This window comes from Bombus fervidus, chromosome 2 (genome assembly GCF_041682495.2).
Source record: "Bombus fervidus isolate BK054 chromosome 2, iyBomFerv1, whole genome shotgun sequence".
Lineage (NCBI taxonomy): Eukaryota > Metazoa > Arthropoda > Insecta > Hymenoptera > Apidae > Bombus > Bombus fervidus.
The window spans coordinates 11,628,583-11,652,797 of record NC_091518.1 but is presented as its reverse complement, the minus strand read 5'-3'; the positions used below and the strand labels follow the sequence as shown (position 1 = coordinate 11,652,797).

Genomic DNA, 24,215 nt, shown 5'->3' with positions numbered 1-24,215 from the left:
ACGAACGCGATAATCTAAATTAAAGAAGCTAGACATCGGATTAAGGGATCGAAACACCGAGGAGATACCTCGGGCAGGAAACGGGATGAAGTTGTTTCTCCGTTGATTAAATTTCATTTGCATCGCAACAAAGTTGCTCGGCTATCTACCGAGGTCTCGCCACCCGAGCAAATAAAATTGAAATTATATACATGAACGATAGAGAATAAAAATGTTTGCATATGGATGTCGATCGTTATGATGAATCTAACGCATAGATCGAATCTGATAAGAGAACCGTAAGCTGGCTATAAAGAAGTTGTGTAAAAGAAAATGTAGTAAATGGTAGTTGTGACGATGATAGCCGCGAATATCGAATTGACCGCAGGGCGTCCAACGGGGTTGAAGCCAATTGACACACAGTAGAGTAGGATGACCTCGAGGGTGAAGAGGATTGCAAGCTCGGGGCGCTTACCAAAACGCCGCGAGAGAATAAGAGGGAGAGAGTGAGAGGAAGGGGGCAGGGAGGGAGAGATATTAAAGGAAGAAAGAGGCGTTGGAGAGGGGAAGACCAACGCGACGTCGAGGTAGCTAGAGGTGGTGGTTGCGCTGGCAGTGGTAGTTACAGTGGTGGTGGAAGTAGCGCGAACACTGTGACGCCAGCGAAGACACTTCAGTCCCATTAAAGCTGCAGTGGAGTGCGGCTCGCGCTCGTTTTATCTCCCGAAAGAAGACACGTGAATCGTGACCACGTGGATCTGTGCGTGACACACGAGTTTCCCGCGCGTTACCTCCACGGTGGCTCGAAGCAAGTGTTGAGTTTTTCTTTTCCTGGTGAAAAGTCGGGGGATTTTTTTTTTAAGTCGTCGCCGTGGACACGAGAACAACCGTCAACCTGGAGCCCACGTGTCAAAAACGGTGAATGTTCAGCTACTTTCTTGCTTTCTTCTATCGGTTATTTATATCGAATTATTAAGAAAATTAAGTGGTATGAATGTTTCTTAGTATTTTTAAGTAAATTCAGTTAATTAGTTGAACTTGAAGCGAGGCGAATTATTTTTCTGATGTATTTCTAGAACTTTTATCGTTTAAAAATCTACAGGTGCCATTTTTAATGAAACAAGTTCTATTGCTAGGATTAGGAATAATATATTCTATATATATATATATTTTTTTTTTTTTTTTTTAGAGTAATGCATAATGTTTCAATGCGATAAATGTACCAATGAGATATGCAGATTTATAATCGGGTCATTGGCATATTGTCAAACTTTAATTACAAAAGAGAAAGAAGAAAGACAATGTGCGAATATCGCAGCTAGGCTGCTTCCTAGAACGCTCGTTCCTTCCCGATTTATCTAATCAGTAGTTTTACTTTTGCGGCAACTGCACGGCAACTAACCAACCGGTGAACAATTTATGGGATGCAGAACATTTTATCTAGACACAGTTGCCAGATAACACACAACGTACTTCTCCCCTCATCAGCTACCGGTTTAATCTCTATTCGACGATACTAACACGCCCTTCAGAAGATTCTACGCAAACTAAAATATAAAGAATTAGATCCAGAGTATCTACTTACTTTAGCGTTATATCTAAGGTGGAAAATTGAAATATTGAAGACGATTTGTATTCAAATAATTCATAGTCTCATAACGTCTTAAGTTAGAACTAAGATCAGTGTCAAAACTGAACTTTAATACAAAATCATCCTGCTCCGTTCATATTATATGCCACAAATGTGATTTAATATTTCTGAAGCAAGTAATTAATGAATAGTCCATGGTTGAGTAGTAGTCCAAATAAATCGATCGTGCATTCATACGAACCATAAATTTATATACATTTAATGTCAGTATACTTCGTCGATTGTACGATATTTATAAATATTACTTGCATACCGTTGTATTTATTACAATGTTTACGTACCAACTAATTAGACCCAAGTTAGTAAGTTTCGAATTATTCGATGGTACCTTCATATGACTACAAAACTTTGATACTGCGACACTGAAAAGCATACAGGCCGATAAAAGATGTTTCATTAATAAATAAGAGTACTTTTTGCAACCATTGTATGTACTTCGCGACTCACTATACAATGCAACTTACAAATCGAACAACTTACAAACCATCAACAACGTCCATGGATTAGGATAATTACGCGGAGTCGATAGGATGACGATCTCGCGACTTTATAGAGGTGAGGAAGAAGCATAAACGAGTCGTAATATTTGAACGGTCTCCTACGGATGCACAAATAGACAGAGTAGCGAAGGCACAATGAAATTGCTCAATCGTTGGCTGCATTCCGGCGTCATCGAACAATACTTATGATCAATTATGCATCTCGCGTCCACAACAATGACATATCGTGCCGCGTTACACGGAATTCGCTTTCGAGAGTTAATGCAGTTTAGAGCTAAGGCATCGTTTTTAGTTTTCTTTCTTTTTGTAGATTGTGAACGCTTGACAAGAGCCAACAGAAAAGAAAATTGGAAAGCCTTGAATTATATAGGCTTTGAAAAGTAGCTTGAAATACCGTCTTGTACTTTGTGATATGTAATTTAATACGTCACTTTCTATTTCTATTTTTCTTATTTCCTTTTCCCTTTCGTGAGAATCAATGTGTGAATTTTAATAGCACTTGCAGTTTGGAATTTGACTGATTTCGTTTTTGATCTAAGCGAGAGAGAAATATTTCTATAAATGTCGCTAAGCAGTATTTGATAATGTAATTCCTCGAGAGAACATTAGATCGTTGCACTTTGTCCTAACAAACATCAACATCATTTACCATGCACATCATAATTCTTGAAACACGACAAGATTCCTCAGCACGCGTGAATCTTAAATGAATAAATTACGCGTACAGTCCCAACATCTTTTCCACAAAACTTCACACAACATCATCTCCTATAACAAAGCTATTGAACGAAATTCCTGTTCGTTTTCCTACACAGTCACGTTCAACGTGGGATGTTATTCCAGCGAGAGAAACACACGAGAGAAAATACAACAAAAGGAAAAGGAATAAGAATGAGGCGGAGGAGAAAGGAAGGAAAGCTCTCTCTCCAAAGCGTTTCGTGCCTTCGAGTTTACGAGAACCGCTTCGACGAGGACGAGCTCTTAAATTTTCTCGCGTGAGGCGATTCGAGAGTTACGAGGAAGCGATCGAACCGTATCGAACGTCGAACGTTCAAAAGCTTTCGAACCGTGGAAGAAAACGTTCCAGTTCGTTAAGACGCGTTGCTATCTGAAATAATTACCGTGCTGTCATCCGGAGACGTGCAATCCGTGACAAAGCGAAGTAACGGTTCGTATGGAGGCCCACGCATTCACGTTAGAGGAAGCACGTTTCTCTCGAAACTGTGGCAGAAAATGACGAAACGGTGAACGCGATTTATCTTTCGCCACGTACGCCGCGTGTCTCCTTACCGGTATCCATTAATTTCGTTACCAATTCAAAGAACTGGTGCGTTATTGCCTCGAAATTTCTTCGTTTTAACCGTTCCGCGCGATCGATTCTTCGATAGATCGAGCCAGGGGAGTATCGTTTCTTTTCTTGAGAAGATCCGGTTAGCCCGTGGCGAGACTCGCATCAGTCACGAGTCTGACAATCGCGATATCAACTAACTTTCAATTACCAACACAACTCGTATTGCCCCGGTATTTTATATATTGCGTTGGTGAGATACTCCTTTGTCGCGGATTCTCTATTCTAATTAGAAACTCACCGTGACGCAATTTTCATTCATAAAGAAGAGATACATATGTTTACCCTAGATTTCTCTCTTCGTTTCTTATTTATCTGTTTTTAAGATGCAGCTTCTGTATGGATGTAGAATGGCATTGTGAGAAAAATTTTCAATAGCAGGCAATATTTAAGAGTGATGATGTTGAAAGCAAATGAAACAACAGGAGAGAATATAAAGTAGGTTGTTTTGTCTCTTCCGTCCGACTACCGTACTTTCGTCACGCGTCTTTCCAACGATTTGCTTTCTCTCATACATCCACATACGTATCCGTAGTAACGTAACAATAGGCAAATATTTTAAGCTTTTCTTAAAACGTAAAAACTTCTTCTGCAAACATAAAAACAAGGATAATACCGCTACATAAAAATTGGAGAACCGCGGCAGAGCTAAAATAATTTGACTGTACAATACGCTAGATCTCACACGCGCGTATCACTACATTATCTCACTCCATTAAATTCCTATACAATCGATATATCGTACGCAAAGTAACGTCAAACATTACGATCACTTTGCTGTGCTTTCACAGGAACCAAACATTTTCACGATAAAGAACGACGCTAAAACACGGCGACAAAAAATGCGACAGGAAAGAGAAGAACGAACAATATGAGGTTGTAGAAACTGAAGAACACGCGTCTCCCGGCGAATTTCCGCGGGAAATTCAACCGGATCGCGATAGCGTTTGGAACATCGGAATCGTGAGACGATCCTCACGAAATTGGAAAACACGGCGGAGACGCTGGTGCTGGAAACTTTTGAAACCGGTTACCGGTGTCGCGGCAGAGGTACTCGACGTATACCGATAGCAAAAGCAGGGTAATGGAAGGGGTGGTTCGCAGGCAGTTGGAGAAGGCAGGGGTACAGCACCCGCTAGCATTTCAGAGAACGGATGTGGAAGGGATGTGGACTCTGCGGAAATTGTGCTGGGGTAGGAAAACGGGGGTTGGAAACTGACCCGAGGGATCGCCCAAGGCGCAGACGAGCTCTGCAGTTGCCGTAATTAGAACCGAGCGCCTGGGGCACCTAGCCGACGGCTGACGAGTCTCCAGCGGACCGAAATTATTCATGAAGCCGCGCCACCCACGGCGAAATTTTCCCGTAAATATTTTCCCTTGTCCGAGATATCGGGCCCCGTGATCCGCGCGGCACAAACCTACGCGTATACTCGTACGTATAGCGCATGGAAATGATACAGCCAGAGAGTAAATTAAAACATTAACCCTTCCGCTACGCTGCCTTTCGAATTGAAAACGTTTTTGGTTTATAGAAGTTGAGAATTTCTCTGGTAATCTCCAAAAACTTCAAAGGCTACAAGAAGCGATATTTTATTCGTTTTAATCTCATTGCTTCGTAATAATATCATCGCAGTGTTGTTTGTAACAACTGCAAAGAATAACTCGTCCGTGTTCTGAAGACTGTTGGAAAAATAACGAAACGTTTAATTGCATTTAGTTAACTTCTAGCTAAGTTATTGGTTTCTGAAATAAAACAACTATACCGTTTTAAGAAATTTATGAGGTTAATTATATTGTGACATAAGTGAATAAAAGCGAAATAATTCTTTCTAACAAATAAGTTTTTGATACCTGAGAGTATCGAACTCGAAAAGTAGAGTAGCATGCCTGTGTTTGTATCACTTGGGTGTTTGGAATTTTCGAGTTATGCACGATGTTTCATTCGGTGAACTTTTTAATAGACGAAACAGGAAAAGAACAGTTGAATGAAATGAACGATAATAACGATAACGATATAATATCAACATGAAAGGAAACTGGAAACGTTTAACAATTGTAATCGAGCAGAAATTTTAATCATCGGTAGCAAACCGATTTCTTTTGATATTTATCGGACTTTACGATCGAGGCAAATCAAACAGTTCCGCACCGGTTCCCATTTCTAGATTTAAATAGAACGTTCGATGGTAATGCTTCTCGCAGTTTGAAAATTAAATTCGACGAAGAATGCGTCCAATCACTGATATTAATCGCTAGCTAATTGTTATGTGTCTAATTCCATATCAATCGACATAAATATGAGATACTGCAATTAAAGTAATCATAGTTCGTTAATAAATCAATTACCAGTTTAATTACAGTAGTCGAACACTCGGTTACCGTACGATTATCGATCTATCTTCCTCAAACGAGGATCGTAGAGCAGATTTAACTACGTAATGCACGTTGCAACAGCAATGTCGGATTACAAAACAGTCGAGTACCAACCAACAACATGTGGCTGAATCGTCGGCACATTACCAAAGCAATAAAATAACGACCACCGACCGCGTAGCATTCCCTCGCGTCTTATCCAATCGATTAATTACCATGATTACATCCATTCGTCCGCCAACTGATCTTGTATCGATCGATCTCCTCCAAGTCATACTTCTGTCACTCTCGAGACGCGATCATTTTTAAATCCTCTTTCGGTTTGATTTGTTGTTGACAGACGTATCTGCGGATGAATCGTATGGGTCGTGAAACTGTCAGGGATTACGATACACGTGTCAGATTTATCTGGAGATTTTTGGATTTACATGATAAATCGTGTCACGTTTCTTTTTCTCGGTTTTCAAGATTTCCATTGAAAGCGAGCGATCTAACACGAAGATACCAGAAAATGAAAAGTCGTAATAAGCTTACTTTATGTAGAATTACATTAATGCAATACGGAAACTCTGTTTATAGGAAGTCGATCTATTTGAATGAAATTTTAGTTTTGGTTCGATTAAATGAACTCTTACTGGCTGAGTCTATTTGTTAGAATTCCTATTATACGAACCCTAATTATATAAGAGAAGTTCAGATAAACAGAGTTCTACTATAGGCGCGTGTATTGTATAGAATAGTCTACGTGAATGCGAAATCTCAAGAAAATCCCTTTATGCAAAGTTCTAGAGAAAGCAACACGTGTACGTAGGATTATTCATATAAACACAAAATCACATGGAAATGCCTTTTCACAAAATCCCTAACTTCAACGACGGAGGACCACACGCATGAGCACGGAATTGCATTTAAATCCTATTACCTGAAATCCTTAACATCAATGACAAAGCACTCCTAAACAGAGAATAGCCTATGAGAATGGAGAATTTCAAAAAGATTTGTGCTGCAAAATCCGAGATAATCCTTCAACAATAAAGGAGCACATATGCGTATAATTACCCATATGAACACAAAATCTGAAGGAAATTCCTGTGCAAATCATTCTTAATCTCTCAATGATGAAGCAACACCTGAGCGTAGAAGCTACATGAAAAATCGTCGCTTCCCAACTATTAAGCAGTGTAGATAGATAGAATTGCCTATAATATATAGAAAATCTCAAAAAGCTTCCTTATTACGATATTCTTAACTCGTAATGATAAGACAAAATGGTACTCAACTTATATCGCGTTATAACAAAACCGCAAACCGATTGTTCGACATAAAACTCGTAATCTTCGAGATAAAGCAACATCGATGAATAGAATTGCCTATTATAACGTACGAGGCAAAAATGTGAAAAAACTCGCAAACGCATAAATCTTAACCTTTCGATATAAAAAGAACCGGTGCGCATAGAATCGCTGACATTATCATAAAATCGTCTACAAATTCCTTTACACAAAATGTTTAACCCTCAACGATAAATTCACTCGTAGACATAATACATAAACAGAAATAAGCACGTGAAGGCAAAGTCGCGAGGAAACCCAGGAACGATATCAACGAACGCGATAAAAAGCGTATACAGTTGGCCGATCGGCATCGCGCTTGACGCGTGTTGCAAGAGGCGTGTTGCACCGCATGAAATTCCATTCTCGGCCGGTCCGTGGCTTTACAACGCGCAACGTCTCGGTCAGAGTTTCCGTCTCGTAGGGTAAGTAGGTGAGTAAGTGGTGGGAATAGGCGAGGATGAAATGGAGCAAGACATGCATTGGCGCGTGTCGGGAGTGCCTCCTCGAGTCTGTCCGCGAGCTTGTGCACAAGCCAGGCCGCGTTACGTGGGCAGCCGTGGCCTGCCTCTCTGAATACCTGGCGTCGACCAGCCTAAGTAACGACGCGTGCAACCGCCTCGTAGGTAGATATACCTACGTCGTATCTGGCTGCACCGCGACGTATCGCCACCAGGCACAACGAGCACGACCAAGCTAGAGATTTACACCGCGAGAGTCGCCAGCCAACCAACATCCTTCTCGTAGCTCTGTACCCTGCCGCGCGTGTTGCCAGCGTTAAGACGACTTTAAACGGTAAAATATAGAAAAATCGAACGGACGGATTTATTCGACTATAAAAGAGGCGCGCAGGAGAGTCCTGACTCGCGACAAGCGTTTAGGCCGCGCCGCTTTGTGCCAGTGTTGGCCGAAGTTATGTCCGATTCGGCCGATAAAATTTGTTGTAATCGGTCGTGGCTGTGCCGAGCGAATATGTTTTCTCCGAGGATCGTGTTCGATCGGTTTTTAAGCATGTTACGACGTATGTTGCGTTGGCGGTATAATTGAGCGATAATAAGCGCTTTTTGTTAGCTCGAGTGGTAGTTTACTTCATTCCTGATAGGTAATTTATATTTATTGATGGGGGTTTCTTAACCCCTCGCCCTGGTATAGCGAGAGTCTTATAAAGTCTCGGATACGATAATACAAATGAGAATTTAAAGTATAGTCCGAATACATTATAGTTGTGGATTATGTGAGAGTCTCGTTTGTGTTTGTCAAGTTTGAATTTCAATCCATATCGCGTGTAGTATCGATTAGTAATACAATATCATTAGTATCGTGATATATTACAAGGCAAACGGTTAATTCAATTTACTCGATAGACGGATACCGTCTCTTTAAGACGATGATAGTGAGTTAACTGTCTAATAAAGATTGCTACAAACGATTTCGCGGCATTAATTACAAAACTACAGGATCTGATAATACATAGCGGCAATAATCATAATACATACATTGCGTCATGAGAAATATAAAGCTGTCAAATCACTAACAATTCAGCGGTATAATTTCAATCAAATCTAATGGAAAGAATTAATCTCCAAGTTTCGTCCAAACGTGCTTAAATGAAACATACCGAAATTCATGGACTCGATCTCCTTTCATATTCCAACAACTCGATGCATAACACCAAACATCTTCGTACCAAATTCAATAATATCATAATGCAACATAAAATGCGTGACTGGAACTCCAAAACTCGTAATCCAGCAGACAGTCTATCGAATAAAGTTTAAAACAAATACTGCAAGGATACACATTTAGACACCAACAGTGCTAAGATCTCTTAGGATGAACGAGGCTCGGAAAGATTTACATCGCGGCTGCTTGGTGCACGTGCGCGTGTACGCGGTTGTCGTGATCAATGAAAAATATATAGAAACCCGACAGGAATTTATTCGCCAATAAAAGGGGACTTTCCGTAGGCGAAGCGGACTGTTAGGATGCTGGATTTCGGACAAAAATACGAGACGCTGATAAATTCTACACCGTCAGATAGAGTTGACGCGATTATACCTTATCCGCGAGTACACCGTAAATCACGCGTAAAGCACGCGTAGGATGAAACGGTGCAAATCTGACGAACATTTAGTGCTTTCAATGCGTAGTCGTAATCCATGGGATTACAGAAGATTAATGTTGCATAAAGGAAAAAGTTGACGATGACACCGAGTCACACCGTTAGTCGCCCTTTAATTATCCAAACAATCGCGATGTGAGAATAGCCTAGCTGTTGGTAAAGTAACGCTAAACTCGTGCAATCGTTCGAGTGCTTGTATCGTACAAGCTGTTTTCACACGCGAGATTCAACTACCTGTAACGATTCGTTGAAAGTTGTGTAATTTGTTTTATCGCGTACAGTTAGTCGATCATTAGAACAACTTTGCCCGATACCGAATACGTAGTTAAAATAATGGCCGTATTACTCGCTAACTAGCTTTTAATAACGCTACCTTTGCAACGCTCGGTTTAACTATCAACTTGCTTTTTTGTTTACCCTCGTCTTTGAACAAACGTTGTTCGATGCGAGTTATACTCCTTATCGTAATACAATTACTTTAAAGGGTTGACAGCTGGTGTAAATCATTAGCAAGAAATAATTAAAGGTAATTATAGCGTTTGCAGCGTTCCGTACACTGTATTTAATCTTTTTTTTTTTTTTTCTTTTTTGACATGGCAAGCTGGTAAGACCCGCTAACACTTATTAATGATGGTGATGATCACGGGATGTGTTAAGAGTTGACTTATGTAAAATGAATTAATAGTAAGCCTGGTTGAAAACAGGCGTTGAGTAATTGATATTGAGTTTAGCTTTCCAGGCAAAGTAAAATTTTTTAGAGTAATACTATACTACGTTCTGTCTCTGTAACTGCATACAAATATATCCCAATGTGTATATTCATTGACAACCCATTTCCATTTACGAGAAGAATAAAACCAATTGCATCAGATTATCCCATAATAAATGTTGTTCCGAGATGAACTTATTTTAAAATGAAAATCCTCATTCAAAGCAAGAATCGTCCGAACCGATACATCATTTCTATCATTGCATGTTAATCACAATCTCTAATTATTTTGGGATAGTTTAACCAAACTTGTAATCGTAGACAAAAATGAGTCAAAATCCGCGTTCTTACATATTGTACCACGAAAAATATAGAATATAGTTTCTACAGGAATATCATCGAACGAACGAAGAAACTCTTTAAACAAAATAATGTACAAGCAAAAACGATTCTCGAACTTATTTCTCCCGACTTTGAAATGACCAAATCAAGATCTTATCGGAAAGCAATATTTACTACACGCTGCTAAAAGATAAAGCCTTTCGTACTTGTCACACGTCTTGTCTCACGCAGCAAAAAAAACTGCACACGAGCGTTTTCATGTTTCCTTAATAAAAGATCGATTGCTTGCTGATGCTGCCTACCCTTGCATGATGTATCGCGGCTTAATTGAAGCTCCTCTAAACGAGAATTAAGCGACAAACGCTGGCGTGTGCTCTGAAAGGATGAGCGAGACTACGTGCCAGGCCGTGGCATCGATAAATTTCAGACTACCTACGTAAGTGTTCGTGGTAACTGCGAGCGCAAGCCAAACCGGTCGGCACGCGCTTCGACCATCCGCTATCGAAGCAACGTACATGTACCAAAGAAAGGAGCCACTCTCCTTGTTCGTTCTCCTCTTCTTTCGTCCTTCTTTTTCCTTTCTTTTGCCTTCTTTTGTACCTCGTGCCACCAACTTTCTGCTCTTCACGCCATGTCAGCCTTTTTCTTTCCCTTTTTTTCAGCTTATTTGCGCAACCGTACACGGATAATCGCTGGGACAATGAATACACGATCGCCTCTTCGTTTCTTTTGCGTTACTCCTTCAGTGACATTACCTCCTTCTGTCGCGTTCATCTTTTTGCCATGTTTTCCTTACCTGGCGGACACACCGTCATTGACATTTCGACTTTTTGCCGCTTCTTGCAACGTGACGCATGAAGTCAAGAGTTTTTGTATATACGTGCCACACTCTCTGCAATCGGACGTTTTGCATTTTATAACGTTATTCGTTTTCTGTGGTATTTTCTACTAATCCATATTCAATTTTCGTGTGTATGTATTATCAATTTCCGTTATAGTGGAATAAATGTTAATCGTAGATAGATACCACGGTATCTTGGCGAGATTAAGAGGGCAGTATGTTCGAAAGTATCCTTTAGGAAGATTTCTGGAATGCTATAATTTGTCAAGCAATTCTGATCTCTATCGAAACATTGTAAATAGAACTATATAATTTATTTGGAAAATTACGATTAATTTATATTTTTACAAAGCTCAATTATACTCTACTATTAAAAAGAACTTCGATAAAGTTAAAAAGGAAACAAGGAAGCTTTTTAACAGGACGAAATAATATCAATAGAAAGCAGGTAAGAATTCTTAATTGCAGCGTTTAACTCCATTCGCCGAACCGTCACTTACTCGGGTCCTCACAAATGCTTTTCAATGACAAGAAATCGAGTGCTCTTCTCCAAAATTACTAGCAAAGATTCATTGTCGCAGGAAGTGATAAGACCTGTAGAAGCTAGCCGATAAATTGTAGAATCCTACCAAAATAACCAATGCATTATTATGCATTATTCATAAAACTGCTAATTTTATGGAAATACATTGTCTTTAAATTGTTTCGAAACTTCGCTATGAAGTCTTCAAAGTACCCAACATATATTTTGCTTCTTACAAAGCACTAACTATAATGATTTCTAAATCGAGTAAATTATATATTTTAGCTCGATATCTCGATGAAGGTTCGACGATAATGAACCAAGATTTAAATATTAATCGTAACTAACACGAGTACATTCTCCAGCGGAAATTCCACCACGTTTCTTCGCCATAAGCTCCCTCAAGAATTGAAGTAACTTCTATGCTAAAATTCTCTACTCATCAAGGAAAATTGCTTCTGCTTGATTACCTCGCTAAAGAAACGTTTACAAATCCAGCATGCTCATCGTCGTTTCGCATCTTTCTCCACAAAGCCAGCGTCATGATCTACACGCGACACATTCCCGTCCAGTTCTTCTCCCTTTACCCCTTCTACCTCTTCTTCTTCTTCTTCTTCTCCTTCTTCATCTTCATTACATCACATCCTTCTGACGTGCACACGATTAACTAAGAGGGCTTCATCTATCTCGTGAAAGCACACCGACGCTTATTAAACTCCGTAATAACTGCCGTGCCATTCCTGACCGATCCTCAATCAACGAAACCAACGAGTTACTCGCGAACTGGCGGATGTAGGTCAGTGCGAAAGCTCGCTAGCAAGAAGTATACCGTCAGTCAAGGACGCTCTTCGGCGGACGTCCTGACAAAAATCGCGATAGCCCTTTGATCTTTTAATTAACGAAACGATACGCGTTGGAGGTCTTCTTCCGGTTTTCCGCAGTCGACATACTCGATTGTCGATCTAATTTCCAAGGGAGTTCCATACAAAAAGAATACCGTTTAATAATGAATTTTTCAAAGTTGAAAATTAAGAATTGCTATCGGAGTTTTATTTATTCGTTCAGTTGTTACAGTCCAAATATTTCCGGCTTTATAGAGGATAATGAAATCTTGATGGAAATTTGACGTTAGAAAAGATTTCGTGTTAAGCGAAGAGAATCTTCGATAAATATTTCATTCAGTTTCCTGTGATACTTCTAATAATAATAACTTTCTAATAATACAATAATAATTTCCCATCGATCGTCCAATACATATTTAGAATTTGCATAGTTACTCGAACTCTCTGTATACGAGTAATGCAAATAGCAAGTTATTCATGAATTGGCGTAATGCTTTTCTCCGTATTCTATTTTTCATGAAAATATACGAAGCAAAGATCACAAGTCGCAAATTCGTCCTCGATTGATAATTGCCACTCGATAGCGCGAACCAGGTTCTCCAGTCGAGTCGAATGAAAGTTGATAAAACGCAACTCGACGAGATCGTGCCGTCGCTATTGCATTATAGTAAACGGGATATTTTACTTACTTGCTTTTCCTCGCTAATAGAGGACCCACTTTCGACCGAACGTGCCACCTCATTATGATAAACTCATTATCATTCCAAAACCAGCAGATCGTCGAGTGAAATTCATTTATCCAATAAACGAGGAAAGTGGCGATCCTTTCAGCGATATTTCATCGTCGAGAACCAGATTTCCATCGGTATGCGGTTCGATTAATCGAATACAGGATTTATTATCGTCCGGACACGCGGTAATTTCATCGGAGGCGACGAACACCAGCGAAAGACACTTGTAAAAATGGAGAACGCGGTCGTTTTCACGCGTCGCTGATCGACGCAGGAACGCTTGTAAAATACAAACAATTCGATCGTGTCGTACCAGTTTTCGCGTGAAAGAAAACGAGAAATGCAAAAACCCGTGTAGCCTCGACAGAAATGCGTAATTATATAGGTGACGGATAATGTTGGAAATCTTTACGTATAAACAATCATAAGTAGTACTTGAGCATGTAAATGCTGTATCTTTCCTCGCAGTTCTCTCACCGGAAGACATTACTCTTGCAGAAACGAAATTACGCTTACGGTGGTATTACGATTAATTAAATAATCTTCGTTTAAGCTATGGAACTGTTTCTGTCTCTAACTCAGATTCTATCATTTTTATGGAGTTTAACGAAATTAAAATATTCATAGAATTACGATGAATCAAATATTTTTTCTTGTAACTATAGAATTTATATTTTGTATCTAACTTGTGTAACGAGCTTGTACATAATAGCTGCTGTTCTGATGCAGGAACGAAAGCCTTCGAACACCTACCCCGAAAAATATTTACAAATATATTATATCTTCCATATGAAACTTTTTAAAATATCATTAGTACTGTAATGAAAGACAGTTACATTTCGTAATTACATCGGTAAAAGTTTAAGCCAATTGGAAAATGTATATAGAATTATGGCAATTATTACAAATATGTGCTGAATAAAAACTCGGTCTACATATAACTTCTATATACATTTGCAAATTCGTTTCGACTTTTACAAATACCATCGTGATACTCGTGATCGCGCTGTCAATGAAATTCTAAAATACTTTGTACAACGCACGTAACATATTCGTAAAAAGTTTCTACAAGTGTTCAAATGCTCCCGAGAGCAGCTGTATAAAATACAAAGAATTCAATCGCGTCGTTCCAGTTTTCCAGCCGCGGGAAGTGCGAAAATCCGTGCTGCCTCGGCGGAAATGCACAAGGATATACGTGACATATTAGCAGAACGCTGGGTTTCCCTTTAAAGCACGCGTTTCGCGCGGTATCCTCGCTAAATAACGACAGGTCACACCGACTAATTTCTCTGAAAAGACGGTTACGAGTTACGGCTGGTACCTACCGGCGTCGGTGCGGATCGTTAACGTCTTTCCTGCCGTTTCCCTCTGTCGAATAGTCGCGTGGCACGTACTGAAAATTTATGACTCTGTGAAAGCCAGCCGCGCGGAATTACAGGGGAACGTGGAGAATGGATTTCGAAGGTTGAACGAAATAATTTCGCGCGGCGACGAGACGAGCAACAGGGAAGACGCGAGCGTAGACACGCTTGAAAAGCGATCGTGAGTGACGATTAGAGGTGACGTAAGTGGTATGTAGTTAACGTAATGGCGTTTTGTTTGAACGTCTTTTACGACTCGGTGAAAGCGTGAGCAATTGTTTTGCGAGGATTTAGTACGGCTAATGAAGCTGTGATTGTACAGTATGCTTGCTCGTTTCAAACCATCGAGCTCATGTTAATGAGGGATTATTTAAAGTTTTGCTGAAAATAAATAGCGGAGATGCTTGTAAATAGACTTTCTTATTTTCTTTCTTCTTGGAGTTTTAAGGTGAGACGATTATGGTATTTTAAGTGGGTAGTCAATTATTTAATACGAGCAAATCTGTGATTTAAACATGTTAAAGATAAAGTGACACGACTATTGCTTCGATCTTAATTGATCATCTTAACCCGTTTAAAACCAAACATAATTTATCAAAAAGTATAATATCGTTTTGTCAAGATGTAAAAGATGTTTCAGAACGATAAATGTACAAACCTACACAAGTTGGAAACACAAAAGAAATTCTATAATTTCAAGACAAATTATTTAATTCATCGTCATACTATAAATTCCTCAATTTCTTCGTACTTTATAAAATTGTAAAATCTAAATGAATAAAGAAATAGCGATGAAAAATATCAACAAAATTCTTTATTGAATCTCCTTGAACGAAGAGGATCTGTTCATTAATGACAAAAATTGTATCGTATATTCATCGTAACGACGTCTTCGTCAAGTAAGTTCTTAACAAGTACAAAAAGAACATGCAACGCGTGGAATCTCTGGAACGCGGGGATCAAAGCGAGCAAGCGTAATTACAACAACAGATTGTTGATCGTAATCGACACAATCGAATGTTCCTCGCGGTGAAACAGCTCTTATACACGTACAGCTGTGAATCGAGAGCAAAGCCCTCTCAACGACCAGATGGTACTAACTGGTTGGAACCGAAAATCGATGCAAACGAAAAGCAAAGAGGAAGTTAATGAGCCACGGGTGTTTGCAATGCAAAGACCACGCGGGTAGGTACATGTTCATGGTCGTTTTATGAACACCAAGGGTTAATGAAATGCATTAACGACAGATGCGCGCATTAACGCAGATAGCTTTCCAAGCGCCGAATTATTAAATTTTTTTTTTTTTTTTTTTTTAATATTAAATGCCTTCTTAAAAAGAAGAAAGACACTTCGTTTTTCGCCTTGAAACAAACTCTCAATATTATTTATTCACAAGGGAATTTAGAGAATCTGAGCATTTAGAAACTTACGAAAGTTTACGTATAGATTAGAGTAGTTCAACTATAAAAATGAACTTCTTCTTTCTTAACGTCATACGTGTATTATCGTTCTTAGGGAGGTCATTCCTCGAAAAATACGTGGAATTTTTGTTTCTTGCAAAATACCTTAAGAATAATAAAAGATGTTAAACAACATTTTTTTATGTGTTACGTATGCTTTCTATATTTACAAAGCTGTGTATCTAGCAACTCTTAAAATCGTACTTTTGTACTTTGCACATTTGCACAGAAATTTTCTTGGAAAATCTCTTTCCATCTATGTATATAGATAATTTATGCGTCGTATGTTTATTGTATAATGTCAGTTTTAGCTGTTTTCGTATTCTCGAAAATATTGCAAATTCAGCACGGAAAAACACTGTATCCATAACAATGTTCGTAAAGCAAACCGACATTCTTTATGTCGCATCAATTACGACCAATTATTCACAACGCTCCTCGCAGCCCTTGTAACGTTCTTCCATGTTATGCAATTCTCATAAATACTACAAGTTCCATAGAACAACAGCGTATCCGTAACAAGCTTCATAAAACAAACACGCATTCATTACAACCGATTCCTTGCAACGTTCCTTCTCTCGATCCACATTTTCATCCTTGCATCTCCATAAATTCCCCTCAATCAAGACCACCCGAGCCAACGTGTTCTCTCCTCGAGAAGAGAAAAAAGGAAGCGTTTCTCGCGGTAGCCGCGCCAGTCGGAGAGGAGAGAAGTCCCGACTTCTGACTGCGGCGTAGCCCGAGGCGTTTAAAATAATGCTATTCGCGAACGAAAATGAGGCATTTTCGAATTTGCATTCACCGTGGCCCGCAGCTATCGGTGTCCTCAACGCTTTCGGAGTCAAGTACGAACCGACACGATTCTTGTTTCTTGTACAATTGGCCCCCGCAACGAACCGAACACCCCACCATGCTTATGCACGATGTATACGCGACCCGAGAACCTCGAGTTTCCTGAATTTGTAAACTTACGTTAGCAGCACGTCGTGTGCCTGTGACGTTGACCCTGAAGCGGTAGCTCGAGGTGGACTCCGGCTAGGGTTAACACGACTCCTCTGGACCACAAAAACGACGCTCACTCGACCCAAGGATTCCTTTGTCACGACGAATATTACCGCGTGAATGTTTCAACGCTCGTAATGAACGCTGTTAACCGGCAAAGAGAAAATTGTAATAGAATTCCGAGTGAACGTGTGAGCGCGATTTCAACTGATTATTGGCAGAAATTAGAGAGTGAACATGATTCGTGAAAAAATCGAAGCAGAGTGTAAATGGGAGAAGGAGTGATCTAGTACGAATTGATCGATGAAAATAGTTATCACAAGTCGAGAAGCGAAAGTACACGTACGTATTTGAACACGAGAATATTACCTTGTCGGGTGTTTCGATAGTCATAACGAATGTAGTTAGCCAAGAGAGAAGAAATTTTCACAGAACTCTAAACGGGGACGTGGTCGCGATACGAAATGATGATTTTTGTTAAAATTTGAAATTGAGAGTTAAAGACTGAATAAAAATGCAAAGAGAGCATACATAGGAAAAGGATAGTTTAGTAGCTAGAAAGAACGAGGCGTTTAGTTACGAAGCAAATCAACGAGAAATTGTGATTGTAAAAACAAGGTATATATTTGAATATCTATGAAAACATCATCGATCGGTTGTAATAAATTATTACATTAGACAACGAACAGACTACAATTCTAGGAATTGAAGTGCGTATAGAGGATCATCTAATATGAAGAAGCAACAACAATTGTTATTAATCGTTACTAGTAATTATGAATAATTACTCTTTCCGATGAAGATATTAATCTTACGAATCGTGAATCAAAAATATAGAGAAATATTTGAACATCAACACATGCCTTATTTAATTTAACGTTACGATTTTGTCGATGTTACCAAACAAATGATTACCATGATAATGTTGCTGCTGCAGGTAACGAACTATCACGAAAATACCATTCCATTACAAATATTATTTAGACGAGGCCGACGTCGCGTTCCGCCCCACCGGTGATAAACCAATTATAATGAAATTACATAAAGAAAAGGTCGCCATTCCGACAAATTAACGCAACATTTTACAATTTTATCGCGGTTTGTCGAAATTATGTCGCAGTTGGTCATTCTGTTATTTCTCGATACGTACACTGATTGTAACAACATCGACGAGCTAAAGGAAACAAACGAGCCATAGAATCATCGATCGTTCGATCACAAGAGACGACAGTGAATCGCAATTAACCCGAAATTTCCATACGAAAACATAGCCTGCTCGATTCATTACACGTATCGATGTGATAGTCGTAATTTCTTCTTTCAATTCTCAAAGGCCACAGGCGATTCGATAAAAAAGAGTTAATCGTCGCTTCATCGGACTCCGAATGGAAAAGAAAACGTAGAAAAAGGAAGAAGTTCGTTTTCGTAATGATTGCCGACAGTATCGACGCGGTCGGTCCCATTGGCAGGATTTCCACGTGCAACGATACGTTTTACGGAAACGCGTGCTCGATTGCCCAGCAACAAGGGAAATTTGCATACGACGATGCCTGCAGGCGATCGGACGTCCACGCAAACTTACCGACAGACTTCTAGTTTGCGACGTCGTACACGCGCTGAGGACACGCGCGTGTCCTCAGAACGTGTTAGACCCCTTCTTCGGTTGAAGCCTCCGGCGAAGCTCATCTTGGCACACGTGCATGCAGCTGGTCACTTAGAGCAGGGTGCCGCCGTTGTGCACACAAATGTTACGGAGGACGTCGCACAAAGCGGCCACTACCATCTTTTCGTAAGAAGATCGTTCGCTCTTCCTGTATCGCGGTCTGCTCGGTGCGGTCTGAATCTACTTCCGCGTGTACGCTTGTTTGTCGCTTTCTCGAGTTAATCTGATTGTGCGACTGGATGCACTTGGTAAGTTTAATCGAATTAAATTCAACGGAGGATTGGTAAGATCAAAGAAAGATATTTATTCATATAACATATATATCGTATTTATGAATATTTATGTGACGCTGTATTATTTACGACTTGTGAAACATGTTTTTAATCGTTTAAAGGTGAAGGTTTCTATATTTCAATCTGAAATTATATGTTGGAAAAATTATTCCCATTGAAAAAGTGTGTTTGATATTTTATTCGAATGAGAGAAAAACGAAAGAAGGAAATTACTTCGGAGAAAATATACATACAAATAATATTTCTTTATTGACTTCTTTCTTTAAGTAATTTAATGTAATATAGTCTAAGCAAAAGGTCCTCCATTTCCTGATCTACATTTCTTACTCAACTCTTCTCCAAGAAACGTGTATGTTTTCTACCAATTTACGTTTCCTTCGCTCTAAGTTCAGTCTGAATGTTAACAACCCAATATTACTTGTAGAAAACCATTCGCTTTATTAGAAGTGCCTTTCTTTCCAGCACTTTTAATTTTATCACCAAGCAAATACAATTTACGTACATGCTTCCTTATTTCCTGTCGTCCATGTGTTGCAATGATGCGTGTCGTCTAGGCGCATTAAAGCGTCCTTCAGCAAACACCCTGCGGCGTCATGTTCATTATCCTAATGCATGTCTGTATTCTACATTTGTATGCATATTGATGACCCATTCATTTAGACTATACGTTCCACACTCAAACACACACACACACACACACACAAATATACACATAGATATTCAAACAAGTTCATTTTTGCGATTCAAGGCCCCAACTCGACGGGACAGCTGTTACTGAAATCGTTGCTGCGATGTTCTTTCACTTTCTCTGGCTAGTTCTGCCTATTTTCGTTCATATTTTATCGCGATTATGTACCAGTATATAATATTAACTATGCAATGTAACGAAACAAGGGCAGTTGAATGTTTACGCTTACATAACTGTCGAATTAAAATAGAAAATTAGAAAAGAAGAAAATTTAGAGCACAGTGCTAAGGAAATTGATCATTTCTGCATAGTTTTTATTCGCAATTTAATGTGCAATTATGATCGAAGTTAATTACAACTACGTTCATACGCGTATCTGTATTAATAGAATTTGCATACGCTAATCGATCGCCCAAAGGTATTCAAAGGTCGATCGTTGTTACGTACACTAACATAAAACTTCAACTCACAATCGGTTCTTCTTTCCTTAGTTTGCACATCGAACCGTGTTATAACTATTTGTATAATATTAAATCCTTCAATTTTTAAATTCGTCATCAATAAATCCAAGAGAATTAAATTACATATTACGTTTTCCTAAATTATCGTCACTAAACCAAATTCGAGTATCTGTCGCATTCGTCTAATATGGATTTTAAATTAAACAAATCGAATTTTCGTCTAAATTCATGATCGATATACCATGTGCAATTACCTATCACAACTGTGGTAACAGCTTTTTAATTATATACATTATGGAATATTACAGCTTCCTTGAAATTTATTACCGATAAATCAAGTGAAAGCTCGTAACAAATACGCTCGTAATATCAACTCCCTAATTAACTAAATTATATCTTAAATCTTCATTCGGATTCGCTACGAATAAATCAACTAAAAGCATTTACCACATCGATAATACACAACAATTTCTAAATAAAGTAAATTACGTATATCATAAACCAAAGGAAAGTACGCACAACGCGTATCGCCTATTATTACATCTCTTCAACCGATCTACCACCAGTTCCATCAGCATCCAAAAAATCAACCTTCGCCACTTATTCCAGCTAACAACTCTTCTTGCGTTACTTCACGCCCCCCAAGCAACCCTCTGCGCATTCCCTCCTACCTGGAGGATTTATCGTCGCCCCGATTCCAGCGGCCGCGTGTCAATTAAAATATATGGACCAACCAGGCCCAAACAAACAACCACACCATATATATTCAACCGTTACTCTACATTCATAAACGTCAAGGGCGCGAAACCGTCGATCGTCGCCCGGAGCGACGAGCATGGTTGTTGTATGGTAGCCGCCCTCCGTCAACGAAGAAACGCGCAAAGAGCTGTACTAGAGGAAGATTTCTACGAAATTTTGACCAATAGGTACTAATTCGGGTACATAGTTCAACAACGATAATTCAGTAATCCGAGCTTTTTCCTAAGCTTAAAAAATACTTGAGTAGGAAACGTTTCAAGGTGATGGCGAATTGCAGCATGGCGAGGAGAAAAAGAAACATCTTTCATCTACACGTTATCCTACTTGTAAATCATTCTAACGGTTAAACAAAATTCTATCGAGTCATCTCTAAGGACTTAAATAATTAGATAAATAATGCATACTCTAATGAAGGATCCTTAAAGACTTCGAAACTATTGTACTTAAGCAATTTTATAGGTAAATAATATTCTAACGAAGAATCTCTACAGACTTAGAAGCTTAAAGAAAAAGAAAATACGAGCCTGTCTCTGTCACACAGCGGTTTTCAAACAGTGTACTATGCCGAGAGGATGCGGATCGCTCGACGACTTCCACTCGGAGCGACGAAGAAAACGCGCTGCATCGCGTTTCACGTGGTCCCTGCGGCGATGCGCCGCAGCGCATGCTGGTACACCGCGGAGAAAAGAAGAAGAAGACGAAGACGAAGAGTTGGAGGAGGTGGAAAAAGGTGGGGGAGGAGGTGGAAAGAGAAACCAGTCCCCTTGGCCTTACCTTCGTCCCCATCGACGTCGCAGGAACTCTCTGGCTCACAGGCTGAAAATAAATATCGCCACGACGACGAGAACCTTCTTTGCTTCTCGAGTTTCGTGGTTGATGGTACTTCGGCCAGGGTTCTTTAATACCCCCCTCCCCACGTTACACAGTCTCATATTTATTGGTGTTTATACGGGCGGAGGTTAACGTTACAGAGCCCGTGTAATGATTTATGCCGTCGAGGGCGAGCTGGAACTCGCGGAGACTCGAACACAAGCGACTACATCGGGGTGATGTTGCGGTTGATTTAAGCTCGCGCCATCCTTGTGGCAAGGGTTTTGTGTCGTCGTTGGTAATTAGCAATTAGACTTTTGCGGTCTGTCGTTTGTATGTCCGAGTAGTTAAAGCACGACTGTTACCACAGTAGTGTGCCAGCCGCAGTTGAGGCATTCAGAAACCACATTGATCGATTCCATAGATCGAAAAGCTGGATAAAGAGACGATATTGCAAAAACTGCTTTCTTTTTTTAATTTATCTCGGAATTTGCATCGTTGTAAGGAAAGACCGATTGAAGATTAACTCACTTAACTTACAACACCAAACCAATATCGAGGAGAAGGATTTGTATACGTTGCAGCATGTGGTCTTAGTACGATAAATCAATCTTACCTGTTAACCGTGAAGTCATATTTTAAGAACGTCAGTGAAACACAATCAGTCACGGGGTACACGATAAATACCAGAATCTTCAACTGCGTGAGAAGTTAAAGAAACAAACAAGTATATGAAAACTGATAACATTAACTTATATTAAATACAAAATACTAAATACAAAAATTGCGTAAAACAATATTAATATGAACTTTATCATTTCTAAAGAATTAATGTGAAGAATAACATCAAAAGATCGTTGAAATATTTTTTAACTTCAACAGATTCACAGTTATACATATAGATAAATTTCTTGTGTAACGACGCAAGCAGATATCCAGAAACGGTGAACTATATCTTTACCATTTCCTCCTACGACTTCTGATAACACTCAACCTTAAACGGTTAAGTTGATTTCACCCATAAATTCATTCGTGTCTTGTTCCCCGCTTTCCAATATCTCCAAACATATTTCTAAATTAACATAGAACTGAATGAACAATCCATGATCCACTTGCATACTCTCGAAGAAACGAAAAAGTTGTACCTTGTAAACCTTCCCTCGTTGAATTACCACCTACATAAATTTTATCTCTATAGCCTATTCCTCTCGTTTATTCTCTAGCTATTTCTTCTCAAAAGATAAAAATAAAGGGCACTTAACATATCTGTCACTACCACCACAATAGCGATAGTATTGCATTGAAATACGAACTAAAGAAAATTTTAAGTAGTACGAAGCGAAATTTGACAAATGCTCCGAATAAATACAATAGAACATTTTTCTAAACTCGGCGAAAGATTGCTATTTATTAATTTTTTTGTTAAATATATATCTGGTCGTACTCAGAATTCTCAACGAGTCCGCGTATCGTCATCCGAACCGGAAGGATTCCGCGCGGCGAACAGAGGAGAACTTTAGAACAAAGCGAGCAGGATCGCAGTGTGTACATAGGCTGGAAATGAGTCAGGGTTCCCTGTTCGCAAACCGCCGACCAGACCGACCATCCCTTCCACTTTTCTCATTTGTCGGACCATGGCGAGTTTGGTTTTCCCTCGGCCAACGGTGCTCGTTAAATATTGTTTCGCCGTTAATTGCCTTATTAATACATATGAAAATCGTTATAGTGGCTCGGTGGCGCGTGTGGTAACGTTCAAAAACGCTTCGAAGCTTTCCGGGTCAACGGCTAGACCGAAAACAATGACCCGCTAGATCAGCGTTATCGTCGTCAGCGACCAACCGCGAGGATCAATAAATTAAATCGAGCCGCGTCGAGTACCGCTTGGAATCACGCGACCTCGTTAGAGGGAAAGTTCCGCGCTAATGTCAGCGTGTACAGCGCTGTTTTGACTTCTAAATGGCGGCGTCCATCGTCGCGGTTTCAACGTCGGGGAAAAAAGATGATCGGAAACCACAGACACGCTCGCACGTGTATGCGTATGACAAGTAGAATACAACTGTACGTGTGTTTATGGAAGATTTGCTCGGACAGAAGTGCAGAGATTGTTAGTAGAAAATCTTCAAAATACCTGGTAGATATTATATTTAGAAGATGAAATGTATCTGCATTTAGGTTCTATTTCCTTAGTGTCCATAGAAATATGCATATACATATTTGGATTCATGTCTGTAGTATAGTAATAAATTATATTTTTTAACTTCTGTAGGAGAGGAAGTTTACCATTTATTACTGTCAATGTACTATATACCGGCAAACGTGTGCATTTATTTGGTTTTGAAGTTAAGTATATATTTGTATCATTCTCCTAAATATTTCAAAAGTTTCAAATAGCGTACATTAGTTGTATCTTTCGATAAAACCCCGCA

At 39.4% G+C, this 24,215-nt stretch overlaps 1 protein-coding gene across 4 annotated transcripts in view; it reads left to right on the top strand.

Moving 5' to 3' along the window:
• The first annotated feature begins 613 nt into the window (after nucleotides 1-613).
• Twz (BTB/POZ domain-containing protein twz) overlaps nucleotides 614-24,215 on the top strand; it is a 40,275-nt gene continuing 16,673 nt past the window's right edge. Inside the window, exon 1 of one of the 4 annotated variants that reach the window (XM_072014183.1) lies at nucleotides 614-897. The gene's annotated coding sequence lies outside the window, so the exon portion shown is untranslated. Of the gene's footprint in view, nucleotides 898-18,176; nucleotides 19,027-24,215 lie in introns of those variants that run through there. The other 3 variants (XM_072014212.1, XM_072014203.1, XM_072014229.1) reach the window with 3 other exon arrangements.